Source organism: Episyrphus balteatus, chromosome X (genome assembly GCF_945859705.1).
Source record: "Episyrphus balteatus chromosome X, idEpiBalt1.1, whole genome shotgun sequence".
NCBI classification, from domain to species: Eukaryota; Metazoa; Arthropoda; class Insecta; order Diptera; family Syrphidae; genus Episyrphus; species Episyrphus balteatus.
In genome coordinates, this window is record NC_079138.1 from 9427236 (window position 1) to 9450550 (window position 23315).

The following is a 23315-nucleotide window of genomic DNA, read 5'->3' on the forward strand; positions in this document are numbered from 1 at the left end:
CTTTGTATTTTTTTTTTTTTATAAAATTTAATATTTTTTTATTATATTTTTTTTTTCAAATTTATACTATTTTTACATTTAACAATATTTTTTCCTTATTTTTCTTTAATTTTTAAGTACTTCTTGCATTATAGTTTCATAAAAATTTAATATTTGAATTTTTTTTTGTAATTAAGTTAGTTAGTTGATTTTAAAAGAACATTATATGTATTATGTAAATTTACATACATATGTTTATTAGAAATTAATTTGTTGTTTATATCTGTGTTATTTTAAAATTCTTTGCTTTTTTGGCTGTAATTGGTTACAAAATTTTTTTTTTTTTTTTTTTGCTTATTTTTTTAATCGTTTTGCAAATTTATACGGTTGTTATAGTCATAAGTGTTTTCATTTTCGTTACCATTTTTTTTGATCTAGCTATCATCAGAAAAAAAATAAACTTCTGTGTTTCCTGAAATAAAAGAATTCGTTATTATTTATTGCAAATCGTTTTAAATGCAAATTTTGAATATATAAGTATTTAAATAGAAATTACTTATTTGAGTTTTTGTAAGCAAGTTTGTGTTTACTTTTATTTACTCTTTTTGTTTTTCTGTCAAATCTTATTTTATTGGTCACATCTCCACTGCCTGAAAGTTTCGTTTTTGGCTGACCATATTTTGAAGGTTTTGAATCTGCCCCTTTCTCGACAAGAACGAGTATTTTACTTCCCTTGACAAATGGCACCGGCAGTTCAATAAACACTTTGTACTTACGAGTGTTTTTAAAGTATTTTTTATTTGTTTTCTTCTTCTTGATAGAACAATAAAGAAGTTTAAACTTTTCTAGACATAAACGCCAGAGATACAACAATTTTAACCCAATACACTCTATCAAAACAAAATAAATATTCATAATGAGTAACCATAGATCAAACTGACCTAGGTTAAGTTTTGACCCATATGTTTGCTGTTTTATTTTTTGTTTTGATTTAGGAAACGAAAAGCAATTTGACACTATAGAATGAAGTTTTGCATTCTTTTTTTGTGTTTGCCGTTTTTCGTTGCCTGGGTTCAATGCTTTGCATTTGTTTATTTCAAAAGTGTCTTCATATTTAATGTATGATATCATATGCGGTGCTTGACTGCATAATTTTGATGATATCATCATTTGTGAAGAGAGACTTTTTGGCGTTGTAATTTTGGAGGGCAAAGTTTTCGGGGCGCAGTTTAAAGGTTTTAACTGGCCATCTAATCGTTTGACTTTGAAATAGTTTCTCTTAGAGAAACAATCTTCCTCCAAATGCCGCTTCCTAGAACACCACATGCACTTAACTTTAGGCACTTTAGTTGTTTGCGTCACTGTTTTTTGTGCGCCGGGACAACTATTCTGTGTATGCTCAAAAGTTCTGCAAGTGTAGCAGAATGATGTTCTGTAACGTATTTGACAATTAATATAGGTGTGGTTTTGTTTTCCACAGAACTCACATGTAATGAATTCCTTTGAGAACCTATTTAATTGTCTACTGGACTGGGGGGAGTCGTCATTCAACCGGTTGTATGTTTGTTTAAAATTTACAAACTTTGTTTGTTTGGATCGTTGATTGAATAAAGAAGATCCAACAACTTTAGCATTTTTTTTACAACTCATTTTAGTATTTTGTAGCAAAATTATAAAAGAGACAAAAAAAATACAATACTTACCTGCACACAATTTGAGTCTATTCTTTAAGTAGTGTATTCTGTTGATATAAATATATGTATAATTATTTTTATCTGTTCTTGCACACCACCTGATATTGATTTTATTTGTGCGTACTCTTCACGTAAGTATGAAACGTCATACAAAACACTTTATTTTTTTTTATTATTTTTTTACGAAGAGAAAAAAAAAAACAAAAAACAAAAAAAAAATTTAGTTAGTTCGCGAGGTGAAATGATTAAAAACCGAGGTTCGCGGACCGGCTGCGCCAATGTTAAAGTTCTTTCGATGACGTTTTATTGAAACAACCGTTTAGATTAATGGTTACAATCGGACTCTCTGCAGTTCCATAGACCAACCTGGAACTTCTTTAAGAACTTCCAAAATGCATTACTCAGCTTTGACCTACTGAGTTGCATTCTGGAAGTTGGCTTGGCCCACTGAGCGTTGCGTCACATTAAGTGTGACACACAACTGCCATTCTGCATAATAATAAACGTTATTTGACGGTTTTTTTTTTAACCGTTTTCCTCCAGTTTTTTTAAAACCCGTAATAAACGTTGTACAGGTTTTTATAAAACCTATAATAAACGTTATTTGACGGTTTTTTTATAACCATTTACCTACAGTTTTTATAAAACCTGTAAATAACTTCGTACAGGTTCTTATAAAACCTGTAATAAACGTTACTTGACGGTTTTTTTATAACCGTTTATTTATAGTTTTTTATAAAATCTGTAAAATGTTATTTCACGGCTTTTTTATAACCGGTTATTTACAGATTTTAAAAAACCTTTAAAATGTTTGCTTACCAACATGCTGCAAACCATAAGATTCTTCCCAGCTGAAAATTTAATATTTTAAATAAGAACGCTGAAATTTAAGTTAAGTGAAACATTATTTTTTAATGAATTTAAAACTAAAACTAAAAATAAAACTAAAAATAAAACTAAAAATAAAACAACCTATGTCGTGGATTGCCCGTCAGAGGTAGAGGAGCTGGTGTTGGAACTGTAAAGAGAAAAATGTTAACTTAAATGTTGATTATAATTTTTTTCTTTTAACTTACGTGGGCGGTTTTCCCATTCGAAATGGGGCTTGCTTTAAAAAAGTTTTGAAAAATGAAGCACCCTCGGCTTCACTGTAAGTGGGGAACCTTGTTCGGACCGCTTCCATTATAGTTTTATATAAAAACTTGTATTGGCTGAAGCTTTTTTTGGCGTTTGTGCCCAGCCAAGAATGTTCCGCCAGTAGTGCATCTGTAAAAATGCACTTGCATATAGTGCGGATCGTTTTCGTTCCGTTGACCCCCCCATATGAGCTCAACTTACAGACCTGAAAGAAAACAAAAATATGTTTTAAAAATAATGTGGTTTAAAGTGTGTTAAGTTTCGCATCTTTGAGTGCAATATGACACAGACCCTAAACTTTTAAATTTTCTGAATCAAAGTTATATACCTCTCTGAAAAAAGGAGACGACAAGTGTGACATAATTATTTACCTAAGTTGTCAAAATCATTTGTTGAAATAAATGTAGCTGATGTAGGCACAGTCCCAGCTCTCGTTTATGAGATATACCAGGTTATTATTTTAATTTTCTGATGGAATACCTGTACCTCAAAAACGAGGGCTGGCAGGAAGATTCTGATTTCGAATTATAGTTCAGCACATCAAAAGCATAAGTGGCTTTGTTTAAGAATATTAAAAAAAATCAATTTTATTGGTCTGTGTCATATTGCATTCAAAGATTTCAGGATAAAAATAACCTATCAACATAAACTTAATATTTTTAGAGAAGTAACAAATGAAAATGAAATCAATATAGAATCTATTGATATCTTATAAATTCAAATATTTCATATATTTTGGTACTTTCCAATTTTTTTTTTAACAATCCATTTTGATGGAGTTTTTCCTCCATTTCCTCAATTTGTTGGACAGAGGTAAGTGGGAAAATTTCATCAAGTTCCAGTTCCTCATCCACTTCCTCTGCATTGTCTTTTCCAATTTTGGACGCCAACAAATTGACCGAAACTTCGGACTTCGCCATGAATGCCTCCAGCATTCCTTGCATGGCCTGCACCTTCACCTCAGTGGAACGCTGTCTTTCCAAAATTTCGTCTATTTTGGACGACAGTTCCTTGAATTGGGTACTGGTGCTGGGGCCTATAAACAATTTAAAATAAGAGTTATAGTAAAATACAAAAAAAAAGTAATACGGTTAGTGAAAGAACTAATATGCTATCTCAGCTGTTACTAAGAGGGACAGGGGTTTATCCTATTCAAATAACATTGGATAAACCCCAGTCTAAGATAAGCTGGAGTTTAAAAACGACTTTAAAAATGGTACTAGTGTTAAAATACATTTTTTATACCTTCATGCGTGTATAACTCGGAAATGACATTAGTGATGGTAACATCTTCATTTGGGTTGGTGAACGGGGAAACGTCTTGAAAATTAGAAGTAAGTATGACAAAATTAGTTACTTTGTTCCCATGTTTATACATTTTAAACTTACCAGAATTAGGAATCAAAGTTGACATCAATTTGTTCAGATCTGTCATGTATTCCGAAGAATTGGTGTCGATGGTCTCTTCTTCCGTATTTTCTTCAGAAGAAGACAAATACTCGGCATCCTTTGCCTTCTGAACTGCTTCCTCCCAGGAACCTTAAAAGGAAATACATGTTTCGTCGTAAATATAAGTGGCATGAAAGGGATAGGGTCAATGTGGGTAAATGTAAACAGGGGTAAATGAAAACATGGCTCATAACAAGCTTCAGTTAAATCTATTTGATGCATACATAAGTACAAATCGCGGACGCATGTATCTTTTAACTTATACGTCAAGCTCATTGCTGTCAAGAGAGAATTCATTCGACGAGCGTATTTTCCGTGAAAGATAATTTTTTAAAGTGCCAAACAAGTCGTTGGTCTTTCAGAAAAATTAAATATTTTTGCAGATTCAATAAAGTCAGTATAATTTGCAAATATTTTTTTGTTTTTAATTTTGATGTAGATTCTATGTGATACAGGCAAATTTTAAAATACAGGACATTTATGTCGATTTGCATGTGTTTACATTTACCCCAGAATATTTTTCATAATGGGTAAATGTAAACAACGTATTCTGGGGGTAAATATAAACATACATTTTTGGTGAAATTATTGGTTTTAATAAAAATAACATATTTTTAGTCAATTACTACTGCTAAAGTGCCGCGGAGTCACATTTTAAAGTAGCCAACACCATCATTTTCAGTGGATGATGTTGCAAAATCGGCCTTTGACGTAAAAAAAACAAAAAATATGACGTTCAGAGCTGCTCAGGATGCATATTGGGCGCCTATATAAAGAATCAAAGGAAGAAAACAAAAACTTTTATTGGAATTTGAAAAAGTTTTTGTCAAATACCTTCTTGAACGTTTTTCAAGTTGTTATTCATATGATAAAGAGGAAATTCTAAATTTTAAACCACCGTTTACATTTACCCCAAATTTGTAAAAAAACACAAACATGGTGGGGTATTTGTAAACATGCCATATTTGACAGTAATGTAAACAAATTGGGAAATATTTGTTTATATTTATAAAGAAGAATTGCCATCACTTCATATTTGCATTTGAAGATACCATTCAAGTTGTTCCGTGAAAACATAAAAAAATCTAAAGTCGAAAGAAAAAAAAGACATGAAATTGTTTACATTTACCCACATTGACCCTACAAGAAAATATTTGTTCAAAAGGTGAAGTGGCTTAAGACCGGCCGAACAGCTCTGATTTTGACGATTTTTTTTCAAACGTAGGTAATTAAAAATGCTTTAAAGTCTATAGATTAAAAATTGCCGATGTTGCCGTATTGTGTTTTAAAATTACAATTAAATTTTTTTTGAACAAAACCATTTTTTTTGCTTAAATTTCATAAAACAAATGATAGCAAAAGATTCTCTAGGTTATTTAAGGAAAAAAAATAAAAGGGAGTAAGGGACAATCTTCCATCGTTTAAGGGATAAATGCAATTTTCTCATAATCTGACTTTAAACACAAAAAAAATATTTTGAAAACAACGGCAACACCTACAATATATTAAAATACATTTTTAAAAAGCCAGAAGCTCATTCTTATCTCCTAAATTTAAATCCACTAAATTTAATCAAGAGTTTTTGAAAAAAATTTCAATTTCAATTTTGATAAAAACTGAATTTTTGCATTGAAATAATTAATTTTCTCAAAGACTTTGGTAAATAAGAACTTTAAATTTTTGCTATTTAACTTTCAACAATAAGGGCTATTGACTGAAGAAAAAATAACTTTATAACTTTTTAAAAAACAAAAAAGTAAATTTTTTTTTCAAAACTTCTAATAAAAAAAGTTCTTCGAAAATGAAATAATTTTTATTTTTTTTCATTTACCGTAATACATATTGACATTTTCTTTTATAATTTCAAATCGTAATAAATGTGGCCAGAAAAATTTGAAAATAAATGCATTTTATATTACGAAAAAGTTTAAAAAACGACATCTTAAAATTTTTTCAATAATTTTTTTTTTTCAAAAATCTGAGTTCAGATACCATTCTTTCAAAAGCTCTTAATTCAATTAACTTAATTTTAATTTTAAAAATATGACTAAGCTTCTAGCTTTTTAAAAATGTATATTTAAATGTTGTAGGCTTGTAGGTGTTGCCGTTGTTTTCAAAATATTTTTTTTGTGTTTGAAGTCAGATTATGAGAAAATTGCTTTTATCTCTTAAACGATGGAAGATTGTCCCTTAGTCCCTTTTATTTTTTTTCCTTAAATAACATAGAGAATCTTTTGCTATCATTTGTTTTATGAAATTTAAGCAAAAAAAATGGTTTTGTTAAAAAAAAATTTAATTTAAAAAAAAATCTTCAATTAAATTTAAAAAATCAAAACGACAACACCGCCAATTTTTAATATATAGACTTAAAAGTATTTTTAATAACCGAATTTTGAAAAAAAGATCATCAAAATCTAAGCTGTTCAGCCGGGTTCCCTAATATTGCCAATTTTTGAGCTTTAGTTACTCCACTATATGTGTACTTTAGACCGTTCGTTGTGTTTTTTTTTTATTAGGGTCAAGCTCTAAAGCCAAGTACGCTGCTGATATATGAGAAATACATTGGATTTTTTTAATGTTTAAGAGTTTTATTTATCCCTACGTTCAGTATATTCCAAAAAAATGTTGGAGATGGTTGGAAATTTTTTGAGGAAAAAACTTTTTTTTTAAATATTGAAAGGTCATAACCGCGATTACTTTAAGTATATGAAAGGGGACCTAAAGTGTATCAAAATTAACGTAACTAAGCTTTCAAAAATAGGCCCCCAGGATAAACTGCTTTAAGTTTAGATACGAATAAAATTTTACTTGGAGAAAAGTGGTCTAAGTGAACTTAATAAAAATAAAATAAAAATGATGTAGTTAAACTTGTATCTTACCGATGTCATCAAATATTAATTTGCATGCTATGCTTTGCCAATCATCCGATGCTGTGATGCAATTTTTCCGACCGCAAATGGAATCTTTCTTGGACTTTGGCCATAATAGCTTCGTTCCATCGATGACCCAATTTTTGGGAACTGCCGTCACGAACTTCCCTTCATCTTCGAGCGTCTCCACAACACAATACATTTTGATTAACAATGTACTAATGGAAAAAAAACAGATTCAGTGTTTGGTAAAGTTATTTTGAAAAATTTAGAGGAAATATTTTCTATGTTATAAAAATTAGGCAAATTTTCTTCTTCATTTGATTTATAAACGCTTAAAAATTTAGAATAGAACGGTTTTTCGTAAAAAATTTGTTTTTTTTTTAAGCTTGAACCATAGATAACTGGGATGCCATGTCGATATGTTGCAAACTCCATTCTAACAATTATTAGTTATTTTTTCAAACTCAGAAGTTATTTTTCAAACTCAGAAGTTATTTTCCAAACTCAGAAGATATTTTTCAAACTCAGAAGTTATTTTCCAAACTCAGAAGATATTTTTCAAACTCAGAAGTTATTTTGCAAACTCAGAAGTTATTTTCCAAACTCAGAAGCTATTTTCCAAACTCAGAAGATATTTTTCAAACTCAGAAGTTATTTTTCAAACTCAGAAGTTATTTTCCAAACTCAGAAGATATTTTTCAAACTCAGAAGTTATTTTTCAAACTCAGAAGTTATTTTTTAAACAATATTTAAAATAAATTACAAACAAATAACAATATTTAATATTAATTAAATTAATGATAATTTGACCAATTATTTGAACTATTAATGTTTATGTTGAATCGGGCTTTTTTGGTCACTTCCTTTTATATGCAAATAAAATAAAAAAAAAATAGTATGAAATAAAGATTTTTATTGCATATGAAAGGAAGTGACCAAAAAAGCCCGATTCAACATAAACAACAATATTTAATATTTAAAATAAATTATAAACAAATAACTTACCTCTTAATAATTTTTCACAGATAGATATTTTTTTTAATTTACTTTTATATTTTTTCACAATAACTTTCGCGCACAATAAGTTGTCACCACCAGCCACAAAAGAATACTGAGAGATCTGAGAAAAATGAGAGACAAAAATATGATAGGCGACGCGCGACGCTCGAGTATGGTGAATGTGTATGTGTAGAGAGTTATTGGTTAGTTGAAATTGGGTTGGAACTTAGTTGAAAAATTACCAATGTTGTTAAAAGGTAAATAACGAGTTGATTAAAAACTTATGCGTACTTATAGTAGTTATTTAAAAACTTACTTTAAACTTAGGATTTATAATGGGTTAATTTTAAACCAATAAACAACTTTCATGGTAAAAAGTCAGTAATTTAAAATCTCGTTTCAAACTTAAGGTCAAATTTGGTTAATTTCTAGTCTATAAAAAGCTTTTTGTGTAAAAAAGGAGTTATTTAAATACTTACTTGAAACTTGTAATGAAAATCTGGTTATTTTTTAGCCCATAAAAGACAAATAAAGAAGTTAATTAGAAACTTTCTTTAAACTTAGGATTTATAATGGGTTAATTTTAAACCACTAAACAACTTTAATGGTAAAAAGTCAGTAATTTAAAATCTCGTTTCAAACTTAAGGTCAAATTTGGTTAATTTCTAGTCTATAAAAAGCTTTTTGTGTAAAAAAGGAGTTATTTAAATACTTACTTGAAACTTGTAATGAAAATTTGGTTATTTTTTAGCCCTTAAAAGACAAATAAAGAAGTTAATTAGAAACTTACTTTAAACTTAGGATTTATAATGGGTTAATTTTAAACCAATAAACAACTTCCATCTTAAAGTGAGTAATTTAAAAACTCGTTTCAAACTATAGATAAAATTTGGTTAATTTATAAGCAATAAAAAACTTTTTGGGTAAAAAAAGAGTTATTAAAATACTTATTTAAAACTTTGAGATCAGATTTGGTTAAATTCTAACCTAAAAACAACTTTTTGTGCGAAAAAAAAGTTATTAAAATACTTACTTCAAACTTGGAGTCAAAATTTGGTTATTTTTTAACCCTTAAAACACAAATCTAGGAGTTATTTAAAAACTTACTTATGACTTTGTGTCAAAAACGAGTTATTAAAATACTTTTCTGAAACTTTTGAAGAAATTTGGTTATTTTAAAACCAACTTCAAACTGAGGTTATAATTTAACCAAAAAAATTGGGTTGAAAAAATAACAAGAATGTAACCTGGGTTTTATAAAAGTAAATAAATAGCCAAAATATTTCCTTAGTTTAAAAATGGAATTTTTGAAACTAATTTATGACTTAAAAGTTTATTTTACGTATAATTTTAACCCAAAACAAACCTTCGAAAATACTGGGTTTTTTTTCTAACCTAAAATTAACCACAGACTTTAAACAACCCGTTTATAGCCGCTTTATGACCGCGGTTATTTGCAGTTATTTTATAACTTTGGTTATTTTGTAACCGAGGTTTGAAATTGTTACTTGGGAGGGTCCAATTATAACACAAAACCTGTCTGGGGCAAACCTTATCACACACACAAAATTTCACAAAAAATATCCAGTCATTCGACCCCAAATACGGATTTTGAATTAAACTTGACAACAGCGCCACCTACCGGGTCCAATTATAACACAATACCTGTCTCAGATGGACCTTATCGCACACACAAAATTTCACAAAAATCTATTCAGTCTTTCGACCCCAAATATGGAATTTGCATATACATAACTTGACAACAGCGCCACCTACCGGGTCCAATTATAACACAAAACCTGTCTCGGATAGACCTTATCGCATACACAAAATTTCACAAAAATCTGTTCAGTCATTCGACCCCAAATACGGAATTTGCATATAAATTGACAACAGCGCCACCTACCGGGTCCAATTATAACACAAAACCTGTCTCGGATGGACCTTATCGCACACACAAAATTTCACAAAAATCTGTTCAGTCATTCGACCCCAAATACGGAATTTGCATATAACTTGTCAACAGCGCCACCTACTGGGTCCAATTATAACACAAAACCTGTCTCGGATAGACCTTATCGCATACACAAATTTTCACAAAAATCTGTTCAGTCATTCGACCCCAAATACGGAATTTGCATATAAATTGACAACAGCGCCACCTACCGGGTTCTATTATAACACAATACCTGTCTCAGATGGACCTTATCGCACACACAAAATTTCACAAAAATCTATTCAGTCTTTCGACCCCAAATATGGAATTTGCATATACATAACTTGACAACAGCGCCACCTACCGGGTCCAATTATAACGCAAAACCTGTCTCGGATAGACCTTATCGCATACACAAAATTTCACAAAAATCTGTTCAGTCATTCGACCCCAAATACGGAATTTGCATATAACTTGTCAACAGCGCCACCTACTGGGTCCAATTATAAAACAAAACCTGTCTCGGATGGACCTTATCACCCCCACCAAATTTCAGAAAAATCTATCAAGTCGTTTAGAAGGAGTAGGGTCACAAACAAACGCACAGGAGAATTATAAATATAAGATAGCGGCGATTTTAATTTCTGGCAATTGAACAACATTCCAATTATTTGTGTTATCTGGATTAAGATATTGCTTTATCAGTTAGAGATGTAACTCCATCAGTTCTCGATGACTCGGTTGGGATAATCTCAGTTGTTCTTGTTGGCATAACAGTATCATTAACTTGTTTAACAATTTTTGGTTGATCATATTTTACTAGCCAATTATCGTTCCCACGATATGTGTTTCTTATGATTTGTAGTCTAAGAGAAATAATCTTTCAAATTGTAATTGAAAAGATTTAGCTAGGACAGATGTTAGAGCTTTGTTTTCAAAACGTCGTAGGCAGTAATCAGCTCCCTGTAGTTTTGCACGAATATTTGAAATGATCCTTTCTAAAAAATTAATAATTAACATAACATTTTCTATACAAAAACAATTTAGGGTTGAAAAACTAACTTTCAAAGGAAAGCTCATTCAATTAAATCTTGTGATGGGAAGTCTTCATTGATTTGTTTTTTTTTTTTTTTAGTTTCGCTTTTCGTCTATCGATTCGGGCATAATTAAATGTCTCGGCAACTAAACGAACTATTCGTGTATTCGGTACAACGCCTAATTGTATTTTTTGGTCAACTTGACTTGCTCCAGCTTCCGAGAGATATCTGAAACAAAATAATAACAAGTTATCAGAGATTGTATTATTTAGTAAAATGATTTAAATCCTTACCCTTGATCCGGAATTAAACAAGCACGTCCAAAACAACACAGTTTGTGCATCCATTTTGTCGTTTTGGATTCATTTGTCCATATGGCTCTTCGTTTTTGGGTTTGAATACTGCCACTACTTTCTGTTTGAAGTTCTGAAAAAGTTTTATGTTATTTGATATGCATTATATTTAGATATGTTTGCAAGTCAATGTATTAGGTATATTTTAATGTAGATGACACAAATCCCTTCTAACTAGAAATCATTTAAATATTCTAAAAGTTTTGAGACTTATTGGCCTGGTCAGACCATGTGAATACCTTTCAGAATACCTTGAAGGAGAAATACGCTGCCCATCCACAAACCATACGAATCTACCTCAATGCGAATATACAAATCTGCTGGATGATCGAGATTCGAGACTCTTTAGTCCTTACACAGTAATATAAAACTCTCCTACAACTCTATCGTCGTTGTTGAAGCGCAACAAATAGGAACTTATCTCAGCCTTCATGCTTTCTTGCATAGCCAGAAGGCATTGATAATTTTTGCTCAGGGAATATGTATACTACATAGAAGGAGGGGGTAAGGGTTGTGAAAGGATAAAGGAACAACTTACATTCCTTAACGATTTAATAGATTCAATCCATTGCGTTCGCTTAACGGACTCAGGAAGATAATGTCATCGTCTTAGTGGTGGACTTATCGTCTATTCTAAAAACTTAGTTGGGTGAAACCCAGACCAGGTGGGACTCGAGATAGACACTTTAGTTCATCGACATACAAATTGTATCGTTGTTACTGTAGATTTGATCTTATTCGACCACGCGAAAATGTTGATGTATCCTCTTCGAAGAAAACAGCAACAAATTCTCCTCTAATATAATGGTTTAGAGGGTTTTTCATGGACGTAATGTTTCCAGAACATTATGTTGTATAGTTTGTTGAATTTTTCTATTGGTTTTGGTAAAAAATTTTTTTCCTCAAAAATTTGTTTCTTTACTTTGTTTGTTTATTATTACTGACAAATGTCACTTAAATGTTAAATCGATAAGTATTACCAACTGCAAGAAAAATAAACTCTTTTTTTTCACGAGAAGATGTCGCCAACGTATGTGTATGGAAGCTTTTCACTTTTTCACTTTTTATAATTTTTTTAAAAAGTGCCCATTGTAGTTATGGCTTTAAAGGCTTAACTACATTGGCCACTTTTTGAAAAAATTTCAAAAAGTGGAAAAGTGAAAAGCTTTACAAAAAGTGAAAAGCTTTTACACACATACCGTAGCGACATCTTCTCGCGAAAAAGAGTTCATTCAATTTTTTTTTGGAGCTGGTAACACTTATGAATTTAAGTGACATTAATGGCGTTTTTAATTGGCAATCTGGAAGCAAAAAAAAGCAATCTGAAAGCGTTCAATTGGGCAAAACTGACAGTTCTGATTCTGAAAAAAAGAGAATTTCTCTTCTGGTTTTAAAAACAGAATCAGAAGCAGAATCACTCCAACATTCATAGAGCAGCACAAATGTTTGCAGCATAAAAACAAATGAAATTTGGCGCGAATACACGTATATGTGACACAAGTCAAACTCAGAGATACCCAAAAGAGATGAGAAACTTCTGACGTCATACGGGTTTGCCTACAAGCATAGAGGAAGGAATAAATAAACCAGTTTAAAAAAAAAAACAAGAATACAAAAAAAAACTCGTTTGTCCTATTCCATATTACTCCAGTCAAAGCGTCACGACCTTGCTCGTGTGGGTCATAGAGAGCTAATTTTTTTTTTAAATTGTAGATAATTTAAAGGACTACAATAATATTTTATTTTCTTAGCCAATACTCGCACCGTTTGCAAAATAATAAGGCGAGAGTTTGCTAAACAAAAAAACGACTGACTTAATATTACTTATTTTTTATTTGTTTCAACAAAAAGATTGTGCACTAAATTGATAGAAAATGTTGTAATGAACAATTCATTGCTTTATTTTTTGCCGTAGGACATTCTGAAGTCGAGTTATTCCCAAAAAACGATATTTTTGGGTGTTTTCGCACCGGTTTTGCATGCGTTCATTTATCAATAGCTCGGCCATCTTTGGTGATACAGAGCTGATTTTTTCTGTAAAATGCAGGACATGAACAGGGCTACAAAATAGGTTGGAAAAATGTCAATCATGATATAAGCTTTTTTCGAAATAATGACAAAAATGTGTTTTTTAACAACAAGAATTTGATTTTAAATGGTTGCCATTTTATATTTACTCACTCAAATACAATGAAATTACATACAACGATAGAAAATATTATAAGGAAGAGAATGTATGTTTATTTTTTGGTCTACGATAATCTGGAGCAAAGATATTAGCTTAGAAGTAAAATATCCCAAAAAATGCATTTTTGTGAATAACTCCGCTAAAAAGAATGATCAGGTGGTGAGAAATTGGGTTTAAGCCTTTTAGATATACCCCTATCGATCCATGAAATAAAAACTGACAGTGCCTCTCATCGCAAGGTGAGGCCCTTTTTTCCGACGCTTTGACTGGAGTATATACCTACCACGCAACACCAGATACCATACATTGCGAACGTGCGAGAGATCCATTTCCTGTATCCTCTCATTTTCGCAAAAAAAATACAACACTTTGCATGCGCGATGAGCTTGCCTGGCTCCAATCCTTTTTTATGGAAAAACCTATGTACAAACAATATGTAGAATGTAGATACCTAAGTTCATCTTATTCTTTATACCACCAAACAACCACTCGACAGAGCGAGTGCGAGAGATCATGTAGAAACAAAATAGAAGATAATAAAGAGAGAGAGATACAACTAGCGCCAGCGGAATTTGTTTAAACTACAAATTCCAATACATACGCATTCCATGAATTTCTGAGGAAAAAAATGGAAAGTAGACTCTTTTTCAAAAATTAATTGTAAGAAAACTATTATAGCAATTCTTGTTTTCTAACTTGATATTGATAGAAAAAATAATGAAAAAAAATAAAAAAAATATAACAAAAAATCTAAAAATTCTGGTTTCTTAGTACAGTTTATTGTTTTTGGGACTACTTAAAAAGCGATTGGAGGGTTACAAAATAATATTTTCCAACAAAATATAGCTTTACTCCATAGTCAATAAACTAAGCTTTTAAATAAAATAAAAATCAAAATCATACTTTGAAAAACAAAGAAATTAAACCACTTTGTTTTAAAAAAGTTAAGAAAAAATGACTTTTTAACTTTATTTTTGTTGTTTAAGACCTTAAAACTTAATATAAATTTCTTTAACTAATCAATGTGTTAGTATTTGAGTTGAGTAACTTATTTCTTTTTATTTCGATGAATTTTATTAATAATTGCAGAAGTTACACATGTTCAAATATTCTAACATAAGGAAAAATAGCTTCAGTTTCGATTAATTTTTTTCTATGAAAAAATACATTTTTAGTTTTTCAAAATAGTTTTACTCCGTAGTTTGATTCAATCTCAATCCAAAATAGAAATAAAAAAAATAAAAATTTTAGTCTAACTAAGAAACAAACCAATGTCTTTCAGGGTTTCAGGTCGTTCTAAAACAACGAAAATTTTATCATGTTTTGTTCTCTCTTCATTACAAGTGCACAAATTTGGAAATTGTAGGGATCAAGATATTTAGCCTTGTTTATTATCTAAATAATAAAATTTATTTCATTCAATTATCTTTAAAAATGTGAAAGTTATGCACCGATTTGTAAACGATAGCCTGATTTTTACGTGGTCCACTCAGCCTTAATCCAATACGGTATCACTTAATTGTATCCTTATTTAAGTCTGAATGTTAAAAAATAATTGACGAATTGTTAATGTTTCATAAATTAATTTATCAACAAGTCCAGCTACGTAAAAACAGAATATAAAGAGGTTTTTTTTTAGAAAAAAGCCGTTTTGGTTTTTTGTTAATTTCTCGAATCTGGTTTTCTGTTTCTGTTTAAAAATAAATAAAAGCATCGATTTTTAATTTTAAATTAGTACTTTATTACATGAAATTTTGAAAAAAAGTAGTTTGAAATTTTTTTTTTCCAATTTTTTTTCAAAATTTTGTTTTTAAAAATTAAATTTTCAAAAACTGTGCCATAAAATGGCTTTGTTTACAAATTTTGTAAAAGACTAATGTTTTGGCTTTAATAAAAAAAAGTATAGCACGTTATTGTAAGTATAACCGTTAATTTTTAATAATTTTTTTTCCAAATTAAGTCAATTTTTTTTAAATTGCCCCTCCCCGCTACACGAATTGGAATAGACCCCCCCTCTCATAAGATTTTTTTTTTATCTTGACCTAACCTACACGCTCTAGCTTTTTGGCACATTACTCCTGAATCACCCTGTATATCACCTAAAGCGAGTGCAAAGCCTTGCTTGCGTCGCCTGTAGTTTGGACAACAAATATGTACGTCTTCTCTGGATCGGACGAGATGAACATCCGCATGTGGAAGGCCAGAGCATCGGAAAAACTTGGCTTGGTCAGACCACTTGAACGATCCAACTTTAACTACCAGAATACTTAGAGAAAATGAGTATACGAGTCCATGGGATATGGAACCCATCTATGAAAATAGTTTCTGGAGTTGATGCAAAATATAAAAGCTTGTAAGTCAAAATAGATGCAAGATTAATAATTGAATCTTATTGATTAAATTTGATACACTCCTTTTTGGATATCTGACAAGTAAAGAATCAGCGTATTGGATACATGTATAAAGGTCATAAAATTCCACCACAACCTAAAAATTCCGAACACCTCCTGTTAATACTCAGAATCCAGCATAGTTAACACCTCCACAGCAACAGCAAGAGCATCAAAAACAGATCAATCCAAATCAAACAATTATCTTGCAAAGTGCCGGAAGATTAAAGGACGCGTACGCTATCGACATTCAATCCCAGTACAAAGAAACGAGCACAAAGCTGATATTTTCGTTTGTTATTCCATAATTTATAAATAAATTAAAAAATAAACAAAAACAAAATATTTCATTGAAAATTTGTTTAGATTATTATTTAGAATTGTTGTCGGCGGAAAGCAAAATTGTTCTAAATCCACTGCTTACCTAAAATGAGATAATGATGCAATTTTAGTAATATGAGGGTGCTCTTTCCGAATTTGAAAATCGTTTTTGTCTAAGAAATTTCTTCAGCAGATAATATAATTTAATGGGACATCACATTATAAAAACAGCCAAGCAGCCTTCTGAAAATGAGACCCGAGTATTCTTGATTGTTCTAAGTCCCATCATATTTTCTTCTAAGTCCACTTTTTATTTAAGGAAAGTGCGTACTTGTATAGGAATTGTTCTATAAATCCGAGTTTGGGTTCTTAGTTTTTAAAAATATTAAAAAATAGTATTTATTTACTAATGAAGAAAGTTTGTATCGTTTCTTCAAAAGGAAAGACCAAACTTTATAAAAAACATAACTTGAACTACCGAGGAGCAAAAAAATATCACTCTCAATCAATTTGAAACTTAAAAATCGCTCCCTGTTAAATTTGCTTTTTGTGACTTAGAACAATTTTGCTTTCCGCCGCTTATATGTGGTCATCATAATCCAAATACGTAACCATATGATCAATGGTATCTGAATCAACGAAATCCTTATCACGCCTTTCAGCTTTATTCCAAAGTAGAATTGGACAAGTTCTCGTATTGCACGGGTCCGAACCTATAAATACGTAGCAATACGAAAAAAATAAACAATTTCCAAACACCAAACATGGCATAAATTCAAAAAAAATGTTTACCGATGTTTCATGTTCGCTTACTTGTGATGGTTCCCATATTAATCTGTCTTCATTTTCAAAAGAAAACATAAAACTAATCAAAATAAACTCTGAATGAATTTTTAGCTGACAATCAAATTTAATTTTCCGTGTTAACTTCTGATTAACTTTATTCAATAAATTAAAAAATCACCTATATTTACAAAACAAAAAATTTAAACGTATCATTACTTGACTTGGCCTTCTCGTTAGCACCATGAAAAAAATGGGCTTTTTTATTGGAAGCGCTGGGTAAACGAGGTTAATCTGCTTTTCGGTTCACTTCTGAAAAATTAAATAAAAATTTTACTAAATACTTGAATTTTGAAAAGAAGAAAAAGGAAACAAAAATTTACTTTTCAATGACCACTGCTGGCATTTGGACTAGTTGAACGGGAGATTTACCGTCCTTGAGGCTTGAGTTAAATTTAAAATTTTTCCCCGCATCACAGACATTTGACGTTAATACAATTTTCTATCGAATCCTTTGTCTTGCTAAAATTTTTTCATTTTGAAATAAAGCCAAAAAAAATTTGTAATTTAACTTATTGATAACAAAATAAATAAAATTCATCCAAACCTTAAACTAATACATTGCACAGTTCCTCTACAAAATTCATATCGGATAACGAAGGAAGGACAAGTTGTTTGGTTTCTTCACTAAAAGGCAACCACGCGTAATGGTATGGATATGCACGCCATTAATCTGAATGTTTAAATGGAAATGTAAAAGCCAGTCCATTTTAATGGATATATATATATATAAATTACTAGCTGACCCGGCGGACTTCGTTCCGCCTTTCCAAGTATTTGTTTTCAAATTTTAGCCCTGTAATGTGTTAAACTTTTTCCGGTTCACTCGGTTCGGTTGATATGTGGAGCACAAATAAATTGACTACAGCGCAACCTACAGGGTCCAATTATAACACAAAACCTGTCTGGGGCAAACCTTATCACACACACAAAATTTCACAAAAAATATCCAGCCATTCGACCCCAAATACGGATTTTGAATTAAACTTGACAAAAGCGCCACCTACCGGGTCCAATTATAACACAATACCAGTCTCAGCTGGACCTTATCGCACACACAAAATTTCACAAAAATCTATTCAGTCTTTCGACCCCAAATATGGAATTTGCATATACATAACTTGACAACAGCGCCACCTACCGGGTCCAATTATAACACAAAACCTGTCTCGGATAGACCTTATCGCATACACAAAATTTCACAAAAATCTGTTCAGTCATTCGACCCCAAATACGGAATTTGCATATAAATTGACAACAGCGCCACCTACCGGGTCCAATTATAACACAAAACCTGTCTCGGATGGACCTTATCGCACACACAAAATTTCACAAAAATCTGTTCAGTCATTCGACCCCAAATACGGAACTTGCATATAACTTGTCAACAGCGCCACCTACTGGGTCCAATTATAACACAAAACCTGTCTCGGATAGACCTTATCGCATACACAAAATTTCACAAAAATCTGTTCAGTCATTCGACCCCAAATACGGAATTTGCATATAAATTGACAACAGCGCCACCTACCGGGTCCTATTATAACACAATACCTGTCTCAGATGGACCTTATCGCACACACAAAATTTCACAAAAATCTATTCAGTCTTTCGACCCCAAATATGGAATTTGCATATACATAACTTGACAACAGCGCCACCTACCGGGTCCAATTATAACGCAAAACCTGTATCGGATAGACCTTATCGCATACACAAAGTTTCACAAAAATCTGTTCAGTCATTCGACCCCAAATACGGAATTTGCATATAAATTGACAACAGCGCCACCTACCGGGTCCAATTATAACACAAAACCTGTCTCGGATGGACCTTATCGCACACACAAAATTTCACAAAAATCTGTTCAGTCATTCGACCCCAAATACGGAATTTGCATATAACTTGTCAACAGCGCCACCTACTGGGTCCAATTATAAAACAAAACCTGTCTCGGGTGGACCTTATCACCCCCACCAAATTTCAGAAAAATCTATCAAGTCGTTTAGAAAGAGTAGGGTCACAAACAAACGCACAGGAGAATTATATATATAAGAGATATAAATTAAAATCTTATAACTTTAAACGAGCTAAAATTGTTTATATATATGTATATATATATATAAAATTGGGATCTCGGAAACGGCTCTAACGATTTCGATGAAATTTTCAGGGTTTGTTCATCTAAGCGAGTAAAAAATTTTGGAAGTATTTTTGGAAAAATCCGCCCACTGCCACGCCCACTTTTTTAACATATAAGTTTTTTCAGAAACGGCTCTAACGATTTCGATGAAATTTTCAGGGTTTGTTTATCTTAGCGAGTCAAAAGTTTTGCAAGTTTTTTTTGGAAAAATCCGCCCACTGCCACGCCCACTTTTTTAACATATAAGTTTTTTCAGTAACGGCTCTAACGATTTCGATGAAATTTTCAGGGTTTGTTTATCTTAGCGAGTCAAAAGTTTTGGAAGTTTTTTTTGGAAAATCCGCCCACTGCCACGCCCACTTTTTTAACATATAAGTTTTTTCAGAAACGGCTCTAACGATTTCGATGAAATTTTCAGGGTTTGTTTATCTTAGCGAGTCAAAAGTTTTGGAAGTTTTTTTTGGAAAAATCCGCCCACTGCCACGCCCACTTTTTTAACATATAAGTTTTTTCAGAAACGGCTCTAACGATTTCGATGAAATTTTCAGGGTTTGTTTATCTTAGCGAGTCAAAAGTTTTGGAAGTTTTTTTGGAAAAATCCGCCCACTGCCACGCCCACTTTTTTAACATATAAGTTTTTTCGGGAACGGCTCTAACGATTTCGATGAAATTTTCAGGGTTTGTTTATCTAAGTGAGTAAAAAGTTTGGAAGTATTTTTGGAAAAATCCGCCCACTGCCACGCCCACTTTTTTAACATGGAATTTTTTTTTGGTAACCACTTTAAGGATTTCGATGAAATTTTCGGAGTTTGTTTATCTAAGTGAGTAAAAAGTTTGGAAGTATTTTTGGAAAAATCCGCCCACTGCCACGCCCACTTTTTTAACATGGAATTTTTTTTGGTAACAACTTTAAGGATTTCGATGAAATTTTAAGGTTTTGGTCCCCTAGCCGAATAAAATGTTTTGGAAGTACTTTTAGAAACATCCGCTCACAGCTACGCTTATTTTTCTCACATATTAGTTTTTTGGTAATTGCTTTAAAGATTTCGATAAAATTTTGAGGGTTTTTTCCTCTAGGCAAATACAACATTTTGAAAGTATTTTCTCTTACATTAGTTTTTTTTCGCGGAGACAGATTCAACGATTTCAATAAAATTTTGAAGGATGGTTCCATATTTTACGCATTGTTCTTTTTCTTTTTGTTACAATAACTAAACAAAAATTTTTAGATCATGACTTTTTTGATCATGTATTGAAACTTTTAAGTAATTTGTTAATTAGGTATCACACATTACCTTTGTCTTACGTTTTTCTTTTGATTAAATGCAACTATTGTTAACGTATAAAAATAAAATAACTCACAACAAGCCGACAAGGCTTAACTTGAAAAAAAGATTAACTTTATGTACACTATCCAAAACTTTCTGACCCGTAAATTAAAATTTGAACAAAAAGGGATCTCATTGCTGTAGGCATTTTCGATAATGCAGATTCCTGTAACCCTTCTATCCATTACTGATCGTCGTATGTGTATTCAAACGTAAATAAACTGGATTATAAAGTGGGAATGTGGTGTTTTGTAACCCGCGAAAAAACTGGTCATTGCAAACTCAAACCCACTCCAAAAAATTGCTGTTTACATTTGACTTTTTTCACTGAAAGTTATGACATTTAAAGATACCGAGCAAAGCTCGGTCACCCAGGTACTAATCCATTTATGTATGATCATGACTCAGAATTAATTGTATGAAATACTTTATATGCATTTATATATGATCATGACTCAGAATTAATTGTAGGAAATGCTTCTAACATATTTATATTTATTGTTAATTTAATGAAATGTTTTTTAAATTCATACATTTTCTTTAAAAATTTTATAATCAAAGGATGAAAAATGTTGTTATTTATGTTTATAGTCGACGACAGTTTTTTTTTGTTGTCCATTTATTTTAATATTTAATCCGTCAAGACTTCTACTATATACCTAATATAATACTATTTTGAAAACCTTTTATTAAATAAATAAACACAAACTATGAAAACTAAAAATTTACTTTTTTGATATTGGAATGTCGTGCGTGCATATCTTATAACTTTAAACGAGCTAAAATTGTTTATATATATGTATATATGTATATAAATATATATAAAATTGGGATCTCAGAAACGGTTCTAACGATTTCGATGAAATTTTCAGTGTTTGTTCATCTAAGCGAGTAAAAAGTTTTGGAAGTATTTTTGGAAAAATCCGCCCACTGCCACGCCCGCTTTTTTAACATATAAGTTTTTTCGGGAACGGCTCTAACGATTTCGATGAAATTTTCAGGGTTTGTTTATATAAGCGAGTAAAAAGTTTTGGAAGTTTTTTTTTTTGAAAAATCCGCCCACTGCCACGTCCACTTTTTTAACATATAAGTTTTTTCGGAAACGGCTCTAATGATTTCGATGAAATTTTCAGGGTTTGTTCATCCAAGAAAGTAAAAAGTTTTGGAATTTTTTTTTTGGAAAAATCTGCCCACTGCCAAGCCCACTTTTTTAACATTTAAGTTTTTTTTTTCGGAAACGTCTCTAACGATTTCGATGACATTTTAAGGGCTTGTTTATCTAAGGGAGTTAAAAGTTTTGTAAGTATTTTTGGAAAAATCCGCCCACTGCCATGCCCACTTTTTTACCATAGATTTTTTTTTTTGAAATTTTGAAGTCCTCTAGACATTTTGGAAGTATTTTCTCTTATATTAGTTTTGTTTTCGCAGAGAGAGATTCAACGACTTCAATAAAATTTTGAGGGATGGTTCCATGTTTTACGCATTGTTCTTTTTCTTTTTGTTATAATAACTAAACAAAATTTTTTAGATCATGACTTTTTTGATCATGTATTGATCATTTATTCAGTTGGTTGTTTTTTGTTCTGAAAAACCCTGTTTTGTTGAATTCAAATTGTAATATTTTGTGATCTAACTGCAACTTAGGAAACTTTTATACTTTTTTGAAAACTACAATAACAGGGCAACTTTTTAAAATAATAAACCATTTTCACAGCGTAAAATTTTGTTTGTGGTGTTGGTCGCAAATAAAAGTTAGAAATAGATTTTCTATAAAACTTGAAACTGTTAGTTAATTTGCAGCGAAATATGGCGTATGGAATAAAAAATATTTTGATTAATTAATTGTTCCTAATTATTGGCAATGTTTTCGTAAAAGAATTAAAAAGAAAAAACAAATATCAATAATGGGCGCAGGAAGCAAAATACTGTTGTCAAGTAGGGATTTTTCGAAATTTCACAAGAATTGCATTAAATTGAAACCCGTAAGGATTTGGGAGGAACAAGGTTCCAAATTCTGAGAGCCCTTAAGTTCCCCAATCAGCATATTTCGTTTGATCCATTACTTTTGGGACACCCTATATAAGTAAAAAAAAGAAAGGAGTAAAGCATCCACTGATACTAGTTCATACTAGCTAGTTCACCCAAAAACATACTAAGTTTTCTAAACTCAGGATTTCTACGTGAACTCTAAAAAGAGGACATCACAATAGGCCCATCAGAGGCCGCAGTGATAAGGCAAATTATTCCCACCTCTCACCCTAATCTTAGTCTTAATCCACTGATACAGAATAGAACAGAGACAGGCTATACAAAAAAAAAAGATTAACTTTATATTCACCATCCAAAACTTTCTGACCCGTAAATTAAAATTTGAACAAAAAGGGATCTCATTGCTGTAAGCATTTTCGATAATGCAGATTCCTGTAACCCTTCTATTCATTGCTGGTCGTATATTCAAACTTAAATAAACTTGATTATAAAGTGGGAATGTGGTGTTCTGTAACCCGCGAAAAAACTGGTCATTGCAAACTCAAACCCACTCCAAAAAATTGCTGTTTACATTTGATTTTTTTTTCACTCAAAGCTATAACATTTTAGGATACCGAGCAAAGCTCGGTCACCCAGGTACTATTATTAATAGCGGC

At 31.3% G+C, this 23315-nt stretch overlaps 1 long non-coding RNA gene and 1 pseudogene across 1 annotated transcript; both read right to left on the reverse strand.

Annotated features, from left to right (window-relative positions):
- Positions 1-10688: 10688 nt before the first annotated feature.
- LOC129920613 (phosphatidylinositol 4-kinase type 2-beta-like) lies at positions 10689-12384 on the reverse strand (annotated as a pseudogene).
- Positions 12385-17321: 4937 nt separating this feature from the next.
- Positions 17322-19164, reverse strand: LOC129920606 (uncharacterized). The gene is made up of 4 exons (XR_008773271.1): positions 17938-19164; positions 17747-17872; positions 17523-17661; positions 17322-17451 (listed from the first exon to the last, which is right to left on the reverse strand). It is a non-coding gene; the product is annotated as an uncharacterized LOC129920606 (long non-coding RNA).
- Between the last annotated feature and the right edge of the window lie 4151 nt (positions 19165-23315).